Raw genomic sequence first — 22,843 nt, 5'->3', positions numbered from 1 at the left:
AACTCGCACCTTCGATAGGCCCACTGCAGATGCGGTCACGCACCTGCATTCTTAAATCTGCAGGAGCGGAACTCTAACCCAGGCCCAACATCGCAGAAGCGGCTTCTCACATGCGCTCCAAAATGCGCAGGTGCGACACACCAGAACCAGTCCAGCATCAGCAATGCCACAAGTCTCAATTTGTTCCGGTTTCTATCTAAATCACACACGGGGCCCCCCAGAACCTTGTCCAGAATATACCAATAAGTCATAAAATATCATACAAACTTAGTCGAGCCTTCAAATCACATCAAACAACGCTAAAAACATGAATTTCGCATCGATTCAAGCCTGATGAACTTAAGAACTTCTAACTTTTACATTTAATGCTGAAACATATCAAATCAAGTCCGATTGACCTCAAATTTTGCACACAAGTCATAATTGACATTACGGACCTGTTCCAACTTCCGGAATCAAAATCCGACCCCGATATCAAAAAGTCCACTCTTGGTCAAACCTTCCAAAAATCTTCCAACTTTCGCCAATTACTGCTGAAATGACCTACGGACCTCCAAATCAACATTTGGAGACGCTACTAAGACCAAAATCACCCTACGGAGCTATTGGAATCATCAAAACTCTATTTTTGAGTCGTCTCCACACATTTCAAACTACAGTCGACCCCTATGACTTAAACTTCAAATTTAGGGATTGGGTCTCAATTCTCTCCAAAACTAAAAACCAAAACTCTCGGCAAGTCACGTAACCACAGTACAATACAAAGAAGGTAACAAACTAGGGGTCGGGGCTAATACACTCAAAACGACTAGCCGGGTCATTACACTACTCTGGCGTGGCTCGGGTAAGTCCTCTGCTGCACCACCTGCCCGTCCTCGGCCTCTCGCGGATCTAGCAGGCTGTGCGGGTGTCTGATCATCCGATCCAGTTGTGCGTAGGGCTGCTTATCAGGCGGATTAGGCGATTAATTACTCTTAACGGTTTGGCTTAACGGTTATCGGCTTTTAAATGTATTAATCCGCTAGCCACCCGATAAGATATCGGGCGGATTGGTATCGGTTTAGCGGTTATCGGGCTGTTTATCGGCCTAATTAAATCTATATTGCGTGCATTAATTGTTTGTTGGCCGTCTAGCATACAAATTCATAATAGGAAATTACACATTGAGTCCCGACAAACATGTCTGCTAACGCCTACATAAGAATGATGTAGTGTGTCATGTGTTGTAGAGTGAAAAACGTAGAACACATTATAGGCTAGATTACATCCCAAAGCAGACTACATATGAGTCCAAACATACATGTATGTTAACGCCTACCATTAAATCCCAAAGCAGACTACATTACATGAGTCCAGACATACATATGTATGTTAACGCCTAGCATACAAATTCAGAATAGGAAATTCCAGTCTATATTCAAAGTGAGTCCAGGATACATATTTCAAAATGATTAATCCATAAGTGAGCAGAATACACAGAAATGTTTGGCCAGCAGCTAACGCCTAACAGAGCTTGAATTTATGCAGCTTCAAAGTTCAAACAACAACTTCAAATTTCTAACTTAAACTCTGAACCAGGCATTTCACGCTATATCATTAACTATACAAACAACACCGAGCAAAAGCCAGTTATGTATAGAAATAGGGATGGATTATAAGTAGTAAACAATTTACAGGAAACGCAGATGCGCTATTTCCCCAGAACATAATTGAAGACAGTACTATCGTCAATATTGTGGGATAAAAGTTGTGGCAACAACACTGTTGTTCTTCTATTAAACATAGACAGCAAGCATTAGTGTTAAAAAAACAAAATCAAAGGTGAATCATAGACAACAGCTTAAACAATCTTATAGTAGGGTGGGAGAATAAGTTAAGCAAATAGCTGGAAGAAGTGGAAGAGTTTTTGATATTTAATATATATATGGGTAAAACAAATTATATATATATATATATATCCTTAACGGGTTAACGGATTATCCGTTAAGAAAATTGAATAATCCGCCCCCAAACCGATAAGCCGTTAATAAAAAAAAATTTAATCTGTTCCCCGTCCGTTAAACCGTTAACCCGATACCAATAAGCCATTAAGCTTCGGTTTCGGTTTGGTTTTCGATTTTGGTTCGATTTTGAACACCCCTAGTTGTGCGTGTCCTCGCCATCTGTGAGAGAATAGAAAGACAGAGATTTAGAATTTCGAAGTCAACAAATTCGCACGATCTCACGAAGATAAGTACACATGTCTCTGTACCGATCTGTGAGACTCTACTAAACCTGCTTGTGACACCTATGAACCTAGAGCTCTGATACCAACTTGTTACGACCCTAATTTCCCTCCATAGGATGTCATAATTGCACCTAGTCTATAAGACTAGGTAAGCCTAACATTCATCCAGAAATAACTGAAATAATGATTAAAGTCTCAATAACTCAGCAACTAATATAAGAAACTATGCAACTCAGTATATACAACTTCCCAATACCCGACGAATACAAGTCACAAGTTCTATAAGATGGTACTGAACATCCTTATACATCAGTGTCTATAAAAAGGATAAGGAAATATAATAGGCTAGGTAGATGGGGACCCCCAAAAACTTATACCACCGCATGCGTATCAATACTCGACGTATCAAAAATCCCACCTCAAGTGCCCAATATCACAACTTGCCAAGAAACCAATAACAATAGAGTTTTCACAACAGGTAGCACATGGTTCAACCATAATATGCACAAGAGTATCAACAATAACATTGAAGGTGAACAACTCAACAAGAATAGTATTTCACAACTTTACCACTTTGCCGCAATGTCAATCATGACCTTCATAACTCAACGTGTACACACTCGTCACCTTGCATTCACGGATTTCACACATCACAATTATCACAAAACAACACAAATCCTAAGGGGTACTTCCCCCACACAAAGTTAGGCAAGACACTTACCTCAAAACACGCTAACTCAACCTATTAGTAGGTATTTCCCTCAATTATCCAACTCTGAACGGCTCGAATATAGCCAAAACACCTTCATACAATAAATATAAACTGTAGGAAACTATTTCGAACAATAAAGTTACAATCTTTACAAAGAAACAAAAAGTCAACTCAAAAGGTCAACCCGGGCCTGCGTCTCGAAACCCAACCAAAATTACAAAATTCGAATGCTCATTCGGTAACGAGTCCAACCATACATGACTTACTCAAATCCGACCTCAAATCGCCTTTAAATCCCCAAATTTTAGCATAAGAAATTTCGCAATTTTTTTCCCAAACTTCCAAGTCAAAATACTAATTAGATGATGAAAACAACAATAGATTCGTGTAATATAGCCAAAACCGAGTTAGAATTTCTTACCCCAATGATTTCCTTGAAACACTCTCGAAAAATCGCCAGAAACAGAGCTCTCTAAGTCCAAAAATGAAAATGAGATCAAACCCTAGAACTTAGGCCTTTTCTGCCCAATGAATCTGCATCTGCGAACCCACAGCAGCATCTGCGGCTCCGCACCTGCGGAATTTCCATCGTAGGTGTGGTTCTCACTAAGCCCAGCATCCTCCGTTTCTGCGAGAAAAAAATCGCATTTGCGCACGCACACCTACGACCAATACCTGCTCATTAGCTTCCTTCCATCGCAAAAGCGACTTCGCTTCTGCGGAGACCTTCCCGCTTTTGCGATCCCAGTGTCCCCCACTCACTATCGCACGTGCGCTCCTAAGGCCACACCCATTGCAGGTGCGATAATACCAAAAGCAGCAGTACTTCAGCAATGCTTAAGGTCCAAAATTGTTTCGGATTCAATTCGAATCACACCTGAGGCCCTCGGAAGCCCTTCCAAATATACCAATAGGTTCCAAAACACTTAACGGATCTACTCGAGGCCAAAAATTACATAAAATAATACCGATTCAATGAATCGCAATCCAATTCAAGCCTACGGAAACAATAAACTTCCGAAATCCAAAACTAATAATGATTCATACCAAAACAACTCCGATTGACTTCAAATTTTGCACACAAGTCATAAATGACATGACGGGTCTATTCCAACTTCCAAAATCAGAATCCGGCCTGGATATCAATAAAGTCGACTCCCGATCAAACTTCTCAATCTTCCAAACCTTTAACTTCCTAACGTTTGCCAATTCAAGCCGAACCGACCCACAAACCTTCAAATCAACATCCGGTCACACTCCTAAGCCCAAAATTACCATACAGAGCTATTGGAACCATCAAAACTCTATTCTAGAGTTGTAACGATCCGATCGGTCGTTTTACTTTCTAGATCCATGTTCCCCTAAATAAGACTCCCCATATGTGCTTTTACTGTTTTATGACTTGTGGGGATGGTTAGTTCAGGTTTGGAAGCGTTCGGGTTGAAATCGAAACATTCAACTCCTTAATATTGGCTTTAAAGGGCTAAGTTTGACCTGGGTCAACATATCTAGTAAACGACCTCGGGATCGGGATTTGACAGTCCTAATAGGTTTGTATGATGATTTTAGACTTGGGCGTATGTTTGGATCGTGTTTTGGATGACCCGGGAGCATTTCGACACCTAGAGTTGAAAGTTGGTTTATTGAATTTTAACATTTTTAAAATTTGGTTTGGAGTAGGTTTTGGTGTCGAGGTCCGTTTGTGATTTCGAGCTTGGGAATAGCTCCTTAAGGTTATTTAAGACTTGCACACAAAATTTGGTATCATTCCGAGTAGTTTAAGTATGATTCAGCGCGTTCGGAGCAAATTGGAAGAACTTGAAGTTCATTAGTTGATTCGATTTGGTTTGGAGTGTGATTCTAAGTTTTTGTGTTGCTTTTCATGTTTCGTGAGGTTGATCAGGTCCATTTTATGATTTCAAACTTGTTGGTTTATTTGGGCGGGTCCACGGGGACCCGGATGCCATTCGGACGAGGCATGGAACTCATTTAGACTTGGAAAGAATAGCCGAAGCATCAGAGTTCTGGTGCAATCGCACCTGCGGAGGGCCAGCCGCTGGTGCGAGCTCGCAGAATCGAGCCAACAGTCGTAGAAGCGGCCCAGCGTGGCCTGCCCAGAGATCGCAGATGCGGAGCATGGTGCGCACCTGCGAAAGCGCAGGTGCGATGGAAGAAACTGCAGAAGCGGCCAAAGCCGCAGGTGCAGCACGTGCGTCGCAGAAGTGGACCAATTGTACGCAGATGCAGAACTAGGCCAACTGGGGGAGAGCCACATCTGCGATGATATTTCCGCAGATGCGGAGCCGTAAAAACGGCCATAGAGCCGCAGAAGCAGAAGTGTTGGAGGTAGTGAGGTTCATTTAATACGGGACTTAGGCCATTTTTGACTCATTTCTTTCACTTCTTGGGCGATTTTGGAGCTTCTTGGAGAGAGGTTTTCACCTAGATATTGGAGGTAAGTAATTTCTATCCAATGTAGGTTAAATACATAGATTATGGGTAGATTGTAACACGTAAAATTGTGAAAATTATGAGTTTAGATGAACAAACCTAGGTTTTGATAAAAATGGAATTTAACCACGAAAATGATTATGGGATAGGATGAATATTATATATTTGAGTTCCTAAGGTTATGAGTAACAATTACCTTTGAAGATTTTCGGAATCCGGGTACATGGGCCCGTGGATGTATTTTAGGAATCTTCCTACTAACTTTCTTAAGGACAGACAAACTAGTGATAATGCAATCATTATTCAAGAAATTATTAACCATTTCCAAAATATTAGAGGGCGTCGAGGAAAGCTCCTACTAAAAATTGATCTTGAAAAGGCATTCATCAGACTTGAATAATCCTTTATCTATAGAGCTCTACAATCCTTCAAATTTCCTCCACGTATTACCAAACCTATTATGAGCTGCATCAGTACCTCTAGAATCGCAATCCTAGTCAATGAATCTAAGACAGAATTCTTCTACCTGACTAGAGTCATCAAACAAGGAGACCCAATGTCACCATACTTTTTTATCCTATGTATGGAACTCCTTTCTAGATATATCTTCCACCATGTTAACATCGTCTTATAGGATCCAATTCAGCTTAATTATACTGGGCCACTTCTCTCTCACCTATTCTACGCAGATGATCTAACACTTGCGTTAAATGCCAACGTAAAATATGTTCAATCTATCAAGCATTGCCTCACATTCTTTAGCCAACTTTCGGGCCAGAAGGTTAATACTAATAAATCCAAAATTACCTTTTCTAAGAATTGCGATCCTAGTACCAGGAACCATCTTGCCAACATCCTTAATATAAAAAATAAGCGATAACTTTGGAAAATACTAGGGATTTCCTATACTCCCTCACAAACCCAAAGCATCTAATCTTCACTACATCATTGATAATATGAATTCCAAACTCTCCGGCTGGAAGAAAACTTTTCTATCCATCGCAAGTTAAACAACCTTAGTCATGTCAACCCTAAACTCGCTCCCAAACTACTCCATGCAATATATTTTACTCCATGTATCCATTCTAAAGAAATTGATAAAATTCAACCGCAATTTTATATAGGGTACTATCACTTCAAGAAAAAGAATTCACTATATCAAGTGGGATACTATCACTCAATCTAAGCAAGACGGTGGACTAGATATTAGAAAAGCAAAAGACAAAAACATCTCTTTACTCTCTAGTCTCTCTTGGCGCCTTTGTAAAAATACTAACTCTATCTGGGCCACTACGCTCATTAGTAAATATAGTCAAAAAAGGAATCCCAACTCCCACTCTTTCATATGGGCCAACATCTTAAGAGGTTGGAAATATTACTCCAAAGTGGATAATTGGACCAGGTAACATTAGCTTTTGGTTTTCGGCTTTGATTCCCAATCTTTATTCATTAAACAACCTTATACATGGACCACTAATCCAATTAGACTCTTCCCTCAAAGTCAACGATCTTTGGGATAACAATCACTGGGACCTGTCCAAAATATTCCTACGAGTTGCCTAAACATATCATCAACAAAATTCACTCTATTAACATTTCCAATCTTCAAGAGTCCAGGGACATACCAATTTGGGCTCTTACTCCCAATGGTTCTTTCTATACAAAAATAACCTATAAGCTCATCTCCACACCAACACACACTAACTACAAGTTCCATTGGATATGGAAATTAAATACTCTTAATAAAATTAAGTTCTTCCTTTGACAATGCTCCCATAACCGTATGCTTACCAAATCCTATCTCCATCACATTGGCCTAGACATTGATACAATTTGTTCAATTTATAAAGGAACTGAGGAAACTATTACCCATATCTTCTTCGATTGTCCAATAGCGCAAACCTTTTGGAAAGAAACAATCCTGCAAAACTAGATTCTAGACCTCAACTCTGACCACTGGCTCATTACCCTCAAAGACTCACCCATCAATATTGAACACCTGAGTCTAACCTGGAATAAATTCTTCCCGTTTTCCATTTGCCATCTTTGGCTCAATAGGAACAATAACTACCACAATAACCTTTGTAACCTACTCACCCTCAACTCTGTAGTCATGCGATGCATGAAATATAAATATTGCACTAACTCACCAAATCAAAACTACACCACCACCTCTATAATGATAAAATGGTGTCCCCATGTTACAACTGAGTTAAAACTCAACATTGATGGGGTATTCAAAGACAAATACAACAAAGGTGGTGTTGGAGGTATTTTCCGAAATAGAACTGGCGACTTGATCCTAGGCTATTGTATGCCCACTTATGAATAAATATCTACTTACATGGAATTACTTGCCTTAAAATGGCCTTTATATTGTACGAGTTTTTAATTTTCATAGTTTAGAAATTGAAATTGATGCTACTGAAATACTCAAATTGCTTTGCCATGACAATTGTTCCCTCTACACTAACCTTGTTAATGAGTGCAGGTTACTACTAAAGGAACTGGGGAATCCAATGATCCGGCATAACTTCAGAGAAGGAAATAAAGTTGCACATGCTTTGGCTATTGAAGGATCCAAGCAGGCTAGCACCAACCCTCTATCAATGTTAACCTACCCATCTAATGGTTTTTGGAAAATGCTTCATGAAGACAAAATTGGAGCACATAGTACTAGATTAGTAACTACTAATGTACTAAATAGATTGTCTAAACTTGGGAACCTTATTAGTATTAGTAACCCTACCTCCAAGAGCTCTACTAGCTTAGATATTTCCGATTCTCCCAATGGGACATCATCGTACCCCTATCTAATGTAACTAGCTAAGTTATTAATAATATTTCGTATTTTAAGGTTTAACCATAAAAAAAAGATAATGTTTAGAAGAACTTTGCAAATCACGATTACCTAATAGCGAAATCTTTAGGTCTAGTACACCTTGTATGATATGTTCCTTCTCTAATAAGAGTTAGTGATGTGTATATTGTACCTTCTTGAAGGTAACTTAGGTGACGAGAGAGTCAAACTGCTATGGTAAACCCATGTGTTGGCCCAAGTAAAGGATAGTTTTGAAGATTGACAAAGGAACTCAGGGATGAACCAGGTCCATCAAGGGTAGGCATAGACACGGGCAGATTCAAAGCACGTGAGATACACATATATGAGATAAACAAAATCTGGCATAATAATAGATATCTCCTAATCAAAAATATGACATAATTGATAAGGAGAAGGACTCCTTACTCAACGAGAACATTATCCAAGATAAAGAAGGAGTTAGGAGTTGAGATTAACTAGAACTCTTCCACCAAGGAAGAGTAGCATTAGAACTCTAGTTATTTTCTACTCTACTAACTCTATAAATCGCAGAATGTTCTCATTCTACAGGGGACACACAAAAGCAGAAGTTAAACGTGAATTGAGAGCAAAATAGCAAGGCATTTTGCAAGCAGTTCGTGTGTGATTCAAGTGTGCGAACCTGAAGCTATATGAACCAGATAGAAGAACCAGCTCCAAGTGTCCGTCTTTTATTCTAGTTCAATTGTAGTAGGCGTTTTCATATTATACCTTTCAGCTTTATCTAGAGGCAATTATAATAGGTACTCAGAGTATTCAAGTTAGAGTTAACTTGAAGTTGTCGCAGCAGTTAGAGGCTGGTTGCCACAACGGGATTAGAGTTAATCCTAGGTTTACAAAAGTGTTTTGTGAATGTAGTTTTTGGCTCAGTGATTTAGTGGAGAGTTTGGGAAAATCCTATTGGGAAGTAGTTCGTGGTTTTTTCACCTTTTGAGCCAGGTATTTTCCACGTAAAATACTTGTGTTCTTTAAATTCTGCATTTATTATTCCGCAATAGTAGTATAAGGAACACATAGAAAAACTAGGTCCTTCTATAATCTGTGCACGCAAAAAATTGGACACCACACAAATCACCCCTCTCCCCCCCTCTTGTGTGGTATTGACGTATAAAATATCAATTGGTATCAGAGCGGGTTATCTTTGAAGAGGCTAACCTTAGGAGAAGATCAAGATGAGTGCACCACTGGGAACCAGGAAGGACAATCAACTGCTAGGCCTCCACTCTTCAATGGACAGTACTACTCTTGGTAGAAGAACAAAATAAAAGACCACATAATTGGAGAAGACTACGAGCTATGGGACATTGTTACTGATGGTCCTTTGGCTACCATGAAGAAGAATGATGAAGGAGTAGATGTGCCAAAGACAAGAGCTGACTGCACTACTGAGGAATTGAGAAAGTGGGAGAAGAATGCTAAGGCCAAGAAATGGCTTGTGTGTAGACTTGGTCCAGACGAGTACAGCAAAATTCAAAGTTGAACTACTGCTAAGAAAATTTGGGACACCTTGCAAGTGGCTCATGAAGGAACTGCTCAGGTGAAGAGGTCCAGAGGTACTTTACTATATTCTCAATATGAGAATTTCTCTATGAAGGAAGGAGAGACTATCCAAGAGATATATACAAGGTTCACCATACTGACTAATAAACTGAAGTCTCTTGGAAGGACTCTTCTTGAAGAAGACAAAGTTGAGAAGATTCTGGCTAGGGTTCTACCAGTTTCTTGGGAAAGCAAAATCACTGCAATTTAGGAATCTAAGAACATTGCAACTCTTAAACTGGATAAGCTGATTGAAAATCTCACTGCGTATGAACTTAGAAGCAGACCATGAAGATGGATGTGTCCAAGAAGGAAAGGAGCCTGGCACTCAGAATCACTGAAGGTGCTGATCTGGAGGAAGATGAAATGGCTATGATCACCAAGGACTTCAAAAAATACCTTATGAGAGAAAAAGGTTCTTCAAAAGGTGGAAATTACAACAAAGCAAGGTTTCCTAAAAAAATGACCAATGAGGGCTGCTACAAGTGTGGGAAGACTGATCATCACATCAAGAACTGCCCTCAATGGGAAATTGAATGGAAAAAGGAAAGATCTGAACGAAGGAATAGGAAGAAGGAATAGGTTCATCCCAAGAAGAACAAAGGATCAACAAAGGCTATGGTTGCTGCTTAAGGAGAAAGTTCAAATGAGGAATCAGATGATGAAGATGGAGATGAACAAGCACTTATGGCAATTGGAGAATCAGATGGGAAATCTCATGAGGAATCTGAGGTAAGTATAATTCATCTCAAAGACAAGATTAAGTTTTTGTCTAAAGAAAATCTCTCTGAATTATTGCTAGATTTCATTGATGAATCTAAGGTAATAAATAAAGAAAAAGAACAGTTGTCTAAGGATTGTGTGATTTTAAAAGCAAAGTGTAAGAACCTGGAACTCAGAGTTAGTAAGGCTGTGAGTGAAAATACTGCACTGAAGAACCGGGTTCATACATTTGAAGCAAATGTTCTTGAGTTAAAATCTAAAAATCTAAAACTGAAACTAGGAACCAGTAAGAAGACAACTGATTGCACACAACTCACTTTAGAAGAAAATGTAGGCAAACTGAAAGATGAGTTGTATAGGAAGGATGAGCAGGTAAGAGTGCTAAAGGAGGATCTAGTCAAGGTCAAGCATGAACTAGACAGAACTAGTAAATGGAACAGGTCCTCCGATGCTTTGTCATGGCTACAGGAATATCACAGTAGCAATAGAAGAGGACTTGGATTTGGGAATCAGCTACCTAAGTGGGATCCTAAAAGAAAGTACCTCACTCTTCCTGAGAACAAGATTTGTACTCACTGTGGTAAGACTGGTCACTATAAAAGTAAATGTAACGCAAAAGAAAGGGCCAGTCAAAAAGAACAAAAATTGTGTTCAAGGGAAGAATTGGTTACCAAGTTGGGCTAAAAAGAATTTAATTCATCCTTTTGCTTATAGAAAGGGACCCAAACTAGTTTGGGTTCCTAAGACTAACCCCTGATTTCCTTTTGTAGGTTCAAGTGAAGGGGAGAAGCCAAATATGGTACATGGATAGTGGCTGCTCAAAGCATATGACAGGAAGCAAGGACCAGTTCCTTTCACTTGAGGACCTCAAAGGAGGAAATGTCTCCTTTGGAAATGGAAAGAAAGGTGAAATCATTGGGATTGGTAAGGTGGGTAAGGATGACTCTCATTCCATTGATAATGTCTGCTTGATAGACGGCTTGAAGTATAGCCTAATTAGTGTGTCACAATTGTGTAATAGAGGTAACTTGGTAGCATTCACCTCTACTAAATATTTTGTGATAAATCTTATCACTGACAAGATTGTTTTGCAGGGTAAAAGAGTAAATAATATATATATATATATATATATATATATATATATATATATATATATATCTGTCCACACTCTTAGAGAATGAACTAACTTGCTTAAGTGTGCTAAATAGTGATCCCCTCCTTTGGCATAAGAGCCTTGGACATGCAAGTATAATTCAACTTAATAAATTAATCTCCAAGGACTTGGTGATAGGACTGCCTAACATTAAGTTCAAGGAAGACAAAGTTTGTGAGGCTTGTGCAAGAGGGAAGAAGGTAATATCCTCTTTTAAATACAAGAAAGTGGTAAGTACCACCAGAACGATGGAACCGGTTCATATGAATCTCTGTGGTCCAATGAGAACATTAAGTAGATGTGGTAAGAGATATGTGATGGTGCTTGTTGATGATTACTCTAGGTTTACCTGGACACTGTTTTTAACATCTAAAGATGAAGCATTTGACATGTTCACTTCCTTTGTTAGAAAAACTCAGAAACAATTAGGAAATCAACTTGCATCAATTAGATCTGATCATGGTACTGAATTTGAAAATGCTAAATTTGCTAAATTTTGTGATGTGCATGGCATAGATCATAATTTTCCTGCCCCTAGAACTCCACAACAAAATGGAGTAGTTGAAAGAAAGAATAGGACTCTTGAAGATATGGCTCTATGCTTCTTTCTAGTAAGTTGCCCCATAGCTTCTGGGCAGTAGCTGTAAATACTGCATGCTATATCATAAATAGATGCATGACAAGACCTCTAGTAGAGAAGACTCCCTATGAGTTACTTAAAGGGAGAAAACCAAACATATCCCATCTTAGGGCATTTGGATGCAAGTGCTTTGTGCACAAAAATGGTAAGGACTCCCTAAGTAAATTTGATCCCAGAAGTAATGAGGAAGTATTCTTGGGATATTCTTCACATAGTAAAGCTTATAAAGTTTATAACAAAAGAACTATGTGTGTTGAAGAAAGTGTACATATGATTTTTTATGAAACTAACATTCTTTCTGAGAGACAGGAATAGGATGATGAAGCAATTGGGTTGGTTAAACACTTAAATGAAATCACAGCCCCAACTGAAGCATCTTTGGAGGAAGGAATATGTGATGGAACAGGTCCATCTATCCATAGCAACATGACAGGGGGAATAGAACAAAACAATTCTCAAACTTCAGTGGAACCGGTACCTGAACCTGTTCCACAACAACAAAACATTGAGGGAACATCAAGGGGTAACCAATTGGTTGTGAAACCTTACAGATATCAAAGTTCTCATGCTATTGAGAACATCATCACTGATCCAACCTCTGGAATCAAAACCAAATCTTCTTTAAAGAATCTTTGTGCTTTTGATGCTTTCTTATCTCTTATTGAACCTAAAACTATTGCTGAGGCTTTGCAGGATGCATACTGGGTAAATGCAATGCAAGATGAATTCAACCAATTTGAAAGGAGTTAAGTTTGGCATCTAGTGCCAAGACCTTGGACAGATTAGTAATTGGCATAAAATGGATCTTCAGAAATAAACTTGATGAAGATGGGACTGTTATAAGGAACAAGGAAAGATTGGTGGTTCAAGAATATATCCAAGAGGAGGGCATAGAGTATGATGAAACCTTTGCTCCAGTTACAAGGTTGGAAGCAATAAGACTCCTCATAGCCTTTGTTGCTCATATGGAATTTACCCTCCACCAGATGGATGTCAAGAGTGTCTTCCTCAATAGCTATCTAAAGAAAGAAGTGTTTGTTAAGCAACCTCCAGGGTTTGAAAGCAAAGAGAGTCTTGATCATGTATACAAACTTGACAGATCACTTTATGGGCTCAAGCAGGCTCCAAGAGCATGGTATGAAAGATTATCAAAGTTTTTGCTTGAGCATGACTACAAGAGAGCTAAAATTGACAATACTTTATTCTTGAAAGAGAAAGGTAAAGATCTCTTGGTAGTTCAGATATATGTTGATGATATAATCTTTGGAGCAACTACTGATAAGTTAAATAATGATTGTGCTAAACTAATTGGGAGTGAATTTTAAATGAGCATGATGGGTGAGCTTAATTTCTTTTTAGGCTTACAAATTAAACAAAATTCAAATGGAACTATGATCCATCAGCAGAAGTATGTAAAAGAGTTGCTTAAAAGGTTTAAAATGGAAGATTTCAAAGAAATTGACACTCCTATTGCAACAGCTACAAAGTTGGATATGGATGAACCTGGTTCATCTGTTGATCAGAAGTTGTATAGGGGAATGATTGGCTCATTGTTGTATCTCACTGCTAGTAGACCTGATACTGTTTTCAGTGTAGGCCTTTGTGCAAGATTTCAGGCAAATATAAAGGAGTCTCACTTGACTGTTGTCAAGAGAATTTTGAGATATTTAAAAGGCACCACTGATCTCTGTCTATGGTATCCAAAAGGTAGTAATTTCAATCTAGTGGGATATGCTGATGTTGATTATGCAGGTTTTCTAGTGGATAGAAAGAGCACCTCAGGTATGGAACACTTTCTTGGCTCATGTCTTGTGTCTTGGACTACCAAAAAGAAAAATTCAGTGGCCTTATCTACTGCTGAAGTTGAGTATGTTGTTGCTGCTTCATGTTGTGCTCAATTGTTGTGGATCAAACAACAATTAATGGACTTTGGAATTGATGTTGGTTGTATCCCCATTTTTTATGATAACACTAGTGCTATTAGTATGACCAAGAACTCGGTTCACCACAAGAGAACTAAGCACATAGATGTTAGGAATTACTTTTTGAGGGATAACTATGAAAAAGGGTTGATCACTGTGGAATTTTATACTACTGACAAGCAAATAGCTGACATCTTCACAAAAGTCCTAAGTAGAGATCACTTTGAAAGGAACATGATAGAATTAGGGATGATTAAGATCACCTAAAAGGACCAGTTCAGAATTCACAATGAAAAAAAAATGTTTTTGATTAGAAAATCTGAAAATGTGTATATAATTAGATTAAGTTTTGCTCAGACTCATACTTTCAATAGTATACTCTTGTGCCATGTGTTAAAATGACTCATTAATCTCTAATGATATTTTCTCTATTTTGGCAAATTTAGACTTACACAAGAGAATTATCAGTGAAGAACCTGGTTCATCAAGATAACACTGTATGTTTTCTACACTCTGCATAATTTGAAATAATAATATTTGGATCATGAGCAGAGTCCTACTTAATTCCAAACTCCTTTTGGACTTATCCATTACAAGTGAAGCAGTTCTGTTCAAAAGAGTCTGAAGGAATTGGTGGTAAAAATGAAAAAGAAAAAGAAAAAGAGAGCAAGGGTGTTTGAAGTGATGTGAGGGGAAAAAGTAAAAGAGTGGTTGATTCTTCACCCACTCCTGTGAGTTTAACCAAAGACGCATGTGCAATGGTTGTTTGGGGAGAAAGATCTGCTGGAGTAGAGGAGAGTAAAAAGAAAACAGGGATAAGTTGGTCTGGCAAAGCCGCTGAAGGGATGGTTCAACTTGGGAAAAATATAGATGAACCTGTTTCATCTGAACAGGAAACCCTCGCAGACCTACTGAAGAGAGTGGCTAAAAGTTATAATCCAAAGAAGAAAGGGACGTTGGTACAAGCAATGATCATTTAGGGGCAAATACGTTGCCTGCTTGTGACTATGAAGTCCATGTCACTCATAAAGAACTTGGTTCATCTAAGAAGGTACCAGTAAATAGCAAGGTGCGGGCCTTGGTGCAAGAAAGTGGGGCTAAGGATGCTGAGACTGAGAGGCTGAAGAAAAGGTTGGCTGAGGTAAAGTCTGAAAGAGATGCTCTCAGAACTGAACTAGCAAGGGAAAAGGAGAAGAATGGTGGAATTCTTCAAGACATGTTGAAACTTCTCCAAGCCAAAAACCAAGCCCCCAGTTTTTCCAAGCCTTAAACTTCTAGCCCAGTGTAGACCTTTCAGTGACCCAGTTTGGGATGTTTTTTGTTTGCTCATGTTTTCAGTATTTTTATTTCTTTTTATGCCTTGTGGAAGAATCGTATCAATTATCAATGAAATTCACTGTTTTTGCTCTAATTATTTGTTTATATTTCTTTGATGGTTAAATTCTTAGCTTGATCTATGATGATTAATCCATGATTGCATTTGAATTAGCCCCAGTGGCCATGAGTAAGTTTTAAAATCTGGTTATCTCACATTTTTATGCAACTTTTAAATGATGCCAAAAGGGGGGAAAAGGTTGTGCTTTACACTTTGAACAGTGATATTTATAACCTAATGAACCTGGTCCTTGATGATAAGTGATAAAAAGAAATAATATTTCTAACATTGTGTTGATGTTGAACTAAGTTGAAACAGGGCCTAAGCTTATGGAAGCACATAATTTGTCATCATCAAAAAGGGGGAATTTGTTGACCCAAGTAAAGGATAGTTTTGAAGATTGACAAAGAAACTGTAACGACTCAGCCGGTCGTTTCGAGAATTTAAGTCACGTCCAGCGGCATAAGGCCCTGAGCAGCTTCATATTATATGTATTGACTTGCGTGCGTGGTTGAATTCAATTACTGGATGATTCAGAGTGATTTGGGACACTTAGTCCCTAAAACGGAAGCTTAAGTCTTAGGATTTTGACCGTAGTTGGAACTATGTGAAGACGACTCCGAAATGGAGTTCTGTCGGTTCCATTAGCTCTATTGGGTGATTTTGGACTTAGGAGCATGTCCGGACTGTAAATCCGAGGTCTATAGCTGATTTAGGCTTGAAATGGCGAAAGTCGAATTTTTGGAGATTTGGACCGGAAGTGGACTTTTTGATATCGGGGTCGGAATGCGATTCCGAGAGTTGGAACAGCTCCGTTATGTTATTTGGGACTTTTCTGCAAAATTTGACGTCATTCCGGGTTGATTTGATAGGTTTTGGCACAAGTTTTAGAAGTTGAAAGATTTAAATTTATAAGTTCGATTCATGGTGCGATGCGTAGTTTCATCGTTAGTTGATGTGATTTGAGGGCTCGACTATGTTCGTATGGTATTTTAGGATTGGTTGGTATGTTTGGTTGAGGTCCCGGGGGCCTCGGGTGAGTTTCGGGTGCTTAACGGACTAAAAGTTTGATTTGTGTTACTGCTAAGTCTTCAGGCTTCTGGTATTTTTGCACCTGCGAAGAAGAGATCGCAGGTGCGAGAGCGCACATGCGGAGAGGCAAACGCAGAAGCGGAAAGATGGAGGAGCGCCAGGGGTCACAGGTGTGAGGAAAATTCCGCATCTGCGATGCCCGCAGATGCGGATTTTGGCGCGCAGAAGCGAGAGGAAGCGCAGGTGCAGCTTGGACGTGCGCAGATGCGGCTATTTATGCGCAGGTGCGGTCACGCCTGGGCAGAAAAGAGAAATCCGAGGCTTTGGTTTCGTTCTTCATTTTTGGACTTGACAACTCGAAATTTGGCAATGTTTCGAGGGTTTTTCAGAGGAAACTTTGGGGTAATGATTCCTAACTCGTTTTTGGTTGTATTCCATTAATCTATAGTTGTTTTCTCCATTTAGTTTCGGATTTTTGGGGTTGAAATTGGGAAAAATTGGAAGAACTTCTTCTATGAAGATTTCGAGTTTTGAAAGGGGATTTGTGGTCGGATTTGAGTAATTCTTACATGGTTGGACTCGTGAGTGAATGGGTGTTCATATTTTATGATTTTTACCCGATTCCGAGACGTGGGCCCGGGTCGACTTTTTAGGAAAAGTTTTAGAATTTTTATTAAATATTGATTTCATTGATTAGATAAGTCTATTATTGTTGTATTCATGTTATGCAATTGTGTTTGGCTAGATTTGGGCCATTCGGAGTCGGATAATTGAGGAAAGGGCATTCTTACGGACTGTTTGAGCTTGGTTCGAGGTAAGTATCTGACCTAACCTTGTGGAGGGGATTTTCCCCTTAGGATTTGAGTCTTCTATATTGATTGTAGTCCATGCAAACGAGGTGACGAGTGCGTGCTCGGGCTTATTTGTGAAAAGTTGGCCTTTTAGGATTCTTAGGTCCTTATATTCACTAAGTATGAAGTTTTTCTTGATATGATTAAGTTCTTATTTACTAGTTTCACCTCTACATGCTTTAATTAGAATTAATTACTTTCAGGATTCACTCTTATTGCCTATTGTATTCTTATTTGACTTAACTGAAGATTTTACCTCCTCTATTGTCATGCTATCTTTTCATAACTTCTTATCTTTATTTGAAATTATTATTATATCATCTTATAATTTATTCAGTCTTAATTGAGGTTATGATTATCTTTCCGCTGCTTATCCTTAATTAAATTATTGAAAATCCTTAGTAATTTCTCAACCTTAAAAGAAGTTTTAGATATCCTATGTCTTAGTCGACTTGTTTTATTTGGAATTATTTAACTCGTGTTAGTTTCCTTGTTGTTGAAATGTATATTGTGGGATCGTTGATACATATTAGTTTCCCTTTGTTGAGTTGTTCTCTTTACGCCTAGCATTATTTACTGTGGTTATTCTTTGTGATTTGGTCCCACATTTTCCTGTGATTTTAAAAGTTCTTGAGTTGATTTACTTGTCGTACTTTGTATTATTGCCATTGTTGTTGTTGTATTTATTGTGGTAATGCACGAGGTTTCTTCCGTGCGGCTGTTATTATTATGATGCACGAGATTTCTGCCGTGCGGTTGTTGTTATGGGGTTGCACGAGGTTTCTGCCGTGCTATTGTTACTATTGATTTTACACATACGGCGTGACAAGGTGGGATATATATATATGTATGGGTTGCGCATATGGCGAGACAAGGTGGAAACATTATTATGCACGTGTGGCGAGACAAGGCGGGCAATTATGTTACTATTGCACACGTGGCGAGACAAGGTGGGTTGTGTCAGGGATTGATTTGTGATGATTTATGGTCTCGGGCATTCTTGTTGTTGATATTTGTGTAGTGGTATACGTACATGTGTGAGCTTTATCTTGTGAAAGCTGTGAGAAAATATTTTACTTGTTGTCCGTTCTTCTTCATCCTTATGCTTATTTGCTGGTATGGACTATGTTAGGACACTTGCACAAGCATACACGCAGTTAAGCACTCTTATCGGATAAGAGGTGTTCTTGATATTGTTGAGCATAGATGCTCACTCTTGTTTACTTGCCTTCTATGTGAGAATGGCTCTATTGGCACGTGAGTCGTCAGTGTGGTTATGAGGTATTATGAGGGCACAGGATCCAAGTGTTAGGGTTCAGGTATTGAGACCCGTGAGTTGTGAATTATCCGAGGTTCGATGCCTCGTGGAGTTGTTGACTAAAACTTGATGTAAAAGCGATTGTAATTACTGAGTTATTACTTATCCTTGTTGTATTCGTGATTCCGGATTTAGGTTGTGTTCCATTCACTTTGTCTGCGTCATTTTCATGATATTCCGCTGATACTTGTTGTTTCTTGCTTTAATTCCATTACTGTATTGTGAGTCATATTGCATAGTCTTTATGCAGACATCATACTTCTGTTATTCATGTACTTATATCTATTCAGTTTATTAGACCAGTGGGTGTCTTGACTATTTTTCGTCACTACTCCACCGAGCTTAGTCTTGATACTTACTAGGCACCGCTGTGGTGTGCTCATGCTACTCTTCTGCATATTTTTGTGCAAATCCAGGTACTTGTTCATTAGCTAGCTGGGTGGACTATTGCTGTGGAAAATCAAGGTAAACCTGCTGGTGCGTTCGCAGGTTTCGGAGTCACCTTCTAGTTTTCGTTTTGCACTGTTTATTCTTATTTCTGGACAGTTGTATTTAGAAGTTTTCTAGCAAACACTATGTAGAGCTTATGACTTGTACTACCGGTTTTGGGAATTTTAAGAGATTCTATTTAAATAATGTTGTTATTTTGATTATTGTTAGGCTTACCTAGTCCCTAAGACTAGGTACCATCACGATACCCAACGGAGGAAAAATTGGGTCGTGACAGGAACTTAGGGATGAATCAGGTCCATCAGTGGTAGGCATAGATACATGTAGATTCAAAGCACGTGAGATGCATATGCAGGAGATAAACGAAATTTGGCATAATAATAGATATCTCCTGATCGAAAAGATTGCATAATTGATAAGGAGAAGGACTCCTTACTCAACGAAAACATTATCCAAGATAAGGAAGGAGTTAGGAGTTGAGATTAACTAGAACTCTTCCACCAAGGAAGAGTAGCATTAAAACTCTAGTTATTTTCTACTCTACTAACTCTATAAATCGCAGGATGTTCTCATTCTACAGGGCACGCACAAAAGCAGAAGTTAAACGTGAATTGAGAGCAAAATAGCAAGGCATTTTGCAAGCAGTTCGTGTGTGATTCAAGTGTGCGAACCTGAAGCTACATGAATCGGATAGAAGAACCAGCTCCAAGTGTCCGTCTTTTATTCTAGTTCAATTGTAGTAGATGTTTTCTTATTGTACCTTTCAGTTTTATCTAGAGGCAATTGTAATAGGTACTCAGAGTATTCAAGTTAGAGTTAACTTGAAGTTGTCGCATCAGTTAGAGGTTGGTTGCCACAACGGGATTAGAGTTAATCCTAGGTTTACAAAAGTATTTTGTAAATACAGTTTTTGGCTCAGTGATTTAGTGGAGAGTTTAGGAAAATCCTACTGGGAAGTAGGTCGTGGTTTTTTCACCTTTTGAGCCATGTGTTTTTCACGTAAAATACTTGTGTTCTTTAAATTCTGTATTTATTATTCCGCAACAGTAGTATAAGGAACACATAGAAGAACCAGGTCCTTCTATAATCTGTGCACATAAAAAATTGGGCACCACACAAATCACCTCGTTGTGTGATATTGACGTATAAAGCATCACCATGGCATCTTAAAATAAACTCGAATCTGGCATATGTTTCGTCCAATCTATGTAAAGATGTGATGATCTTTTTGCCAATTTAATTACCATTTACGTACATCAATTGCTATAAATAATTTAAATAAAGCATTGTCGATCATCTTATAAAAATGCATGTTTTATTATGATATAAGCATATCCCAAGAAAAATACTATGATTGATGTTATTACCTCACTCAGTCGGTATGACTGACACATTTCTTATAATTGCTTTCGCCCCAAAGATTATTTAGTCAAGGTGGATACTTTCAAGCAGGAAGAGTGATAGGTAAAGCTGCTGACGGATCCAGTAAGCTCCATTGCTTTGATTAATTTTAGCATATATATAGGATTACTATTTATCTTTTTTCTTAAAATTTTGTTTTTTAACTCATTTATTTCATTTATCTGCTACATAAAAAAACACTGAAACGTCGTTATATTAAATTATTTTAATTACACTTCCCTCTTTCCCTCTTTTTCCGTTAACCTCTTCCTTTCTTCCTTAGAATTGCACCGGTCCAAATTAATTACCATGTCGTTTCCAGATGTTATACATCCCCACAAACAACACAATAGTTTTCTCAAATTGCAAAGAATTCTCTATGTAAAAATCACTTTCCGGGAAAACAACAAAAAGGCGATGAAGACTACACATTCCAATTCTAAAAGAGGTAGTTCATTTCTTAAAATTCTGTCTATTTTCTTTTCGAGTAGATGTCCATAGATTATTGTAAGCATATTTATGTTGGAATTGTTATGGGTTCTCTTGAAGGTAGACGGCACATTCCAATTGTAAAAGACGTAGTTCTTTTCTTAAATAGTTTTTTTTCCCTTCTTATAGATGTTCAAAGATTTTTGTAGGCATATTTATGTTGGAAATTGTTATGGGTTCTCTTGAAACAGCATGGAGACTCTATTATATTGGAACTTGAAGATGAAAATTTGGGACTTTTCCCTTTTTCTAAATATGGAATATTCATCATAGATTTCTGAAATGAGATTCTGAAATTTGTTGATGTCATATAATGTTCTATGACGTTCACCTTTGGTCTTTCGAACCAGAAAGCCTAATCCATGGGAATTTTCGGCCAATCTAAGCACGGCGAGGAAAATAGGGCCTTTCATTGTGCACTCGAGCAATGAAAGATGGAAGTGGTTGTTCAAACTCTTTTTTGGCATGTCTGTTATTATTCTAAAAGTTCATCATTACATGTTGTGCAGTACCATCACATTCTCTTCGTTGTATTTCAATAGTTCTTGAATTCTGACTGAGATGTTAGGATGACTCTTCTCTGAGTAAAGTATTGTTTTTTACTCAATGTAGTTTTCATTCTTGATAATGTCGCATATATAGGAAATGTTGAGTACTATAAGTATCGTGACTGGATTTTCTTTAGAAGATGAATTCTGTATTGTCTTCTCAATTTTTATATGGTAAGAATTGATTGTCTTCTTATTATATGTGTGATAAGCTTTGACTGTGGATGTGGAATTGAATATTTGATAATCTTTTTGTCTTTATTTTGTAGGTCTTCACAGTTTGGGGATTTCATTGAGAATAAAATTTCTTGATAAACTTATTTTAGGAGGATGGGAGTATCGTTTTCTTGTATATATATAAATGAGGGAAAAAGAATATTGACTTGGCACCTCTATTTGGCCAAGAAAAGTACTTTTTTTTTCTCAAATGTTTGCATTTTATCTTATTTTTCGACTAAATATATGTTTTCTTCTTTCCAAGAGAAAAAGTGAAACGGCTGCCCATTAAAGTTGTAACATATGCAATAATATATATATTGCTACTCTTAATCTGCTGCAGGCTTCCAAGAGAAAAACGGATGGGGAAGATAATAACATATGTCGCTACAAATGACAGTATTTGGGGAGTCAAATACAAGCTTGATGAAGACGCTATCATCAATGATGTATGCATATTTTATTACTCTTAATCTGTTGCAGGCTTGTAATTGAAGTGTGAGTTCATATTTAATAGTTTTGCTTTTTCTTGGGTGTAAAAATACCCTTTTTTGAATATTAGAAATGATTATACTAAGTGAACTCTCTCTCTATATATATATAGAGAGAGATAATAGGCATATCTGAATGCTAGGAGAAATCGGTTAAAAGAGTACTAATATTTTAGAATTTTTTATAAGATTGTTAAGAAGGGGATTGTTGATTTGGTTATTTAAGGAAGAATAATGTTTTCTGGGTATACGGAAAAATTAAAGACCGTGAAATATTAGAAAATAAATTAAACAAGAAAAAATAAAAAAAAATGTATTCTAGATACAACTTATACTATATTTTGCTAAACATTTAAATGTCTAACCTTTATTTTTAACTTCAGATTACTTTTATAAAGAGACGTGTGAGAGAGAGGATGGGGGAGGTATAATTAAGATTATTTAA

The 22,843-nt window shown here is 37.9% G+C and overlaps 1 long non-coding RNA gene across 2 annotated transcripts; it reads left to right on the top strand.

Moving 5' to 3' along the window:
- The first annotated feature begins 20,629 nt into the window (after window positions 1–20,629).
- On the top strand, window positions 20,630–22,489 carry LOC104089542 (uncharacterized). Of its 2 annotated transcripts, XR_011414736.1 has the most exons (3): window positions 20,630–20,738; window positions 20,977–21,102; window positions 21,961–22,489. It is a non-coding gene; the product is annotated as an uncharacterized lncRNA (long non-coding RNA). The 2 variants fall into 2 exon arrangements; XR_684771.4 differs by lacking the exon at window positions 20,630–20,738 and having other exon boundaries at window positions 20,745–21,102.
- The last annotated feature ends 354 nt before the right edge of the window (window positions 22,490–22,843 follow it).

The sequence above is a fragment of the Nicotiana tomentosiformis genome, chromosome 3, assembly GCF_000390325.3.
Source record: "Nicotiana tomentosiformis chromosome 3, ASM39032v3, whole genome shotgun sequence".
Classification (NCBI taxonomy): Eukaryota; Viridiplantae; Streptophyta; class Magnoliopsida; order Solanales; family Solanaceae; genus Nicotiana; species Nicotiana tomentosiformis.
Note: the sequence above shows the minus strand (reverse complement) of the source record. Positions and strands in the feature narration are given on the sequence as shown.